Here is a 3,406-nt window from a genome sequence, read left to right on the forward strand (position 1 = left end):
GAGCCTTTTCTCACTGCAGCCAGTACTAAGAAAATTGTGCTTGAGTATTTCAGGGTAAGAAATGCTTTCCTGGCTGTGGAAAGCAGAGTCCATGTTGGAGAGGACAAGGGATAACCCAAGTCTCTGTTCCATAAACACCAATCCTAATGTTTCCGTTTCTGTCTCTGAAATGAGAGTTAAGATGATTAAAATGACAACTATCTGCCTATTTTTATGGGCTAAGCTTGCAATAAGCATGCCCTCTCCTGCAGCATATGCTGCTTCCACCACTGGACCAAGCATCAGGTAGGACAGAATTCCCCAGCACCTGTGGGACATCAGGGCAGGTCCTGCCCTCTCCAGCCCCCATTATTGCCCCCTGGAGGAATACGTACGGGCAGGTCAGACACGAGCTAGAGCAGTTTGTGATCCCCAACTGTGGGCTATGTAACACGGCCCGCAGGGAGGTTGAGCACAGGCATCTGGGCAGACTTCATTCATCTGCAGGACCAACGTGATCTGCTTGGATCCATGGAGAGGATGTTCTGTGGGAGCCTGCCAGGGATGAGGGAGCATCTGGACATGCTGTGCTGCTTCAGCCTGGACAATCCCTAGAGCATCTTTCACTCCTGAGGCTTCTTTCTTCTGTCCCAGACACAGTTCAAGCACCCTGACCATTTACATGATGCAATTCACCTTTTTCTCAGTTTTTGGCAAGCCGCCTGCATTTTCAACCCATATCAGCTTCTCCCTCATCAGCCTAAAGTCTGCTCCAGCATCTCTGCTCTTTAAGGAAGCTGCTGTCTGTTTTGCCTCAGTGGTACCTGAGTCCTGGTACTGCTGTCCCCTGTAAAATCAAACCTCCTCAGCCACTCGCTCCAAACCCAGGTGGCACGTGGCAGAGACAAACCTGATCACTGAACCTGCTCTGCTTCTACCAAGGCCTTTGCAATGACAGATGGTCCCTGTTAAGTCCCTGCATGATGGATTTTGCTTATACACATCACAGGACCCCGAGGATTCAGGTAGAAAAGCCCCACGAAGCAGCACCCGCTGTTGGGGCCAGCTGCTGGTGCTGTGTGGGACAGGGTGACAGCACCCCAGGGTCCCTGCCATGTGACCAACACCTTTGTGTTGCGAGATTCCTTAGGACCTGGGCTAAAGCTGGGGTCCTTTGCCATCAAATTATTTGCTGTGCTTGGTGAGACTGAAGTCAGACTGGTCTCACCGCAGCGACAATAGTTCAGCTTTTACCTCTCGACTCAGCTCAGTCCCGCTGGTACCCACGGCACTCTGGAAGTCCCTGATAATTCTTTGACATCTTGCCTTCCCAATTATGGCTTTTGTAGATCCTTCTTGTACCTTGACCTGCAATCAGATAACAGTGTCCACACTTCTCCCTCGTGCCAGCCCAAGCGCTCCTTTCACTATAACCCAGAGGATTTTGGTGTTATGAAATCATATTATCTGTAAACTCCCTTTTCAGCGTGGGGGATAGGGAAATGCCTTGGGCCTGGAGGGGGACATTGTGGGGAAATCTGAACAGCTTCTGGAGGGATTAGGAATTTTCTGACCAGGAAAAGCTGCTTTTGTCAGTGTTGGGAGGTAGCTGGGTGCTTTTTTGGGCATCATGTGCTCAGCGGACAGAGGGAAGGCAGTGGTTCACCAGGCACGTGCAAGGCAGGGATTGACAAACCAAGGCAATCCTGTGTGCTGGGCACATCTAACCAGTTACCTCCTTCAGACTCCAGCTGGAGGGACGTAGGGGCTCCAGTGGCTTCCAGTTTCTCCCAGTTACAGTCACTCTGCCCTGGACTCCTTTGCAGCAAGAGTCCTGCATCCAGCCTGCCAGGAAGAGCTTGCTGTGCTGGTTATTGCTCCAAAGCATCCCGGTGCCACATCTCTGCTGACGGATGAGGAGGTTCCGGTGGGAACACAGGCTCTGCTGGATATGCTAATCCTTCTGGCGTGATTCCTAGCGTTATCTCATCAGCTGCCTGGGACAGCCCCAGGAAAAAGTGTCCGTCAGCACAACTAGATCCTGCAGAGGATTTCAGACAAGAGGGTCAGGAAGGTCAGCGCTCCCCTTGTCTCCCTTGAGAGTGACCGGAAGGTGGGCAAAGTGCAAGTCCCGCTGCGCAGGGGGAGGAGGAGAGTCTGGGGTTGCTATCCAGGCCAAGCTGCTTTCCAGCTGGGCAGCCCCAGAGCATCCTGGTGCCTGGAGTTGTTTTCCTGGGGAATGGACTTTGCTCTCCCCATGAACACCCTCCTCCCCGCTGTGGCCAGTGCAGGCTGAGATTCAGGAGATGGACATAGGGACGCGGGGTCACCTGGGTGGGATGTGGAACGTTGTCCTGCCACTGACCAAGCTGTTCAATGGGGTTAGACCTTCCAAACCGGCTGGGACCCTGGCACACGGGGCTGACCCCTTCTTTGCTCTGCAAAGAGTCAGGCCCAGAAAGGAGAGGGGATATTGTCACCTCCTGGTCAGTGGTTTTGTTCTTAAGGGCCACCATCTGCCCCTTGGGTCCCTGAAGAACCTGTTGTCACCATGCTCCTGCCTGTCATGTTGGTGCTGACAACTCACACTGCAGCAAAGCACCTTTTATTTTACCCATTCCATATTTCTTTCTGGCAAACTCCTCAAGGTGTGGATGGCATCTTAGTCTGGGAGCTGGAAGATCTCATATGGGTTGCCACAACTCCATACTGGGGTCGGATGGCAGCTGGGAAGGTGAGCACTTGGGATCCCAGAGGTTTCAGGAAAAGCTACAAGCAACAGCCAGGAAAAGCTTCTGGAGAGCAGGAGTGCAGAGAGAACAGGTGAGGAGCTGGCAGGTCAGGCACCATGTAGCTTTGCAGATGCTGGGAGCTGTGATCAGCATGGGGGTAGAGGGGCTTAGTACCACCACATCCTCTTCTTTTGGGATACGAGGTCACGGAGGGAGCTGGGCAAGGGCACGGGAAGCCAGTGCCAGCATAGGGAACAGTGTCCAGTGATTTCTGACGCCAATTTCCTGCTCACCGCCTCCTACGAAAGGTGATTTTTGCCAATCCCTCTTCACAGAAAAAAGTTTTGCAATGACTGAGTAGCAGGAAAAAAAAAATAAAAAGGCTTCCTTTTAAAGCAAAAGCAATCCTCATTTGATGTCAATTCCCCTTCTTAGCTCAATCCTTGAAACAACTGTAGGGTAAGTGCTAAAAATACCTCTTCCCTTTCTGTGTTAGGCTCTCTTTTGGGGAAGGAGGAGGGCAGGAGGGGATTCCCAGGCCAGGAGAAAGGCTTCCCTTCCCCAGGCTGCCACTGCAGGGAGAAAGTGCAGCTGCACTGCCAGGGATTTGTCTGTGGGCACTGAGCGGAGGGAAAGGCCAGAGGGGAGCAGGCAAGGAGCAGGGAAGAACATTGGAAAATGTCACACCCCCCCCC

Source organism: Eurypyga helias, unplaced genomic scaffold (assembly GCF_000690775.1).
Source record: "Eurypyga helias isolate BGI_N326 unplaced genomic scaffold, ASM69077v1 scaffold316, whole genome shotgun sequence".
Classification (NCBI taxonomy): Eukaryota; Metazoa; Chordata; class Aves; order Eurypygiformes; family Eurypygidae; genus Eurypyga; species Eurypyga helias.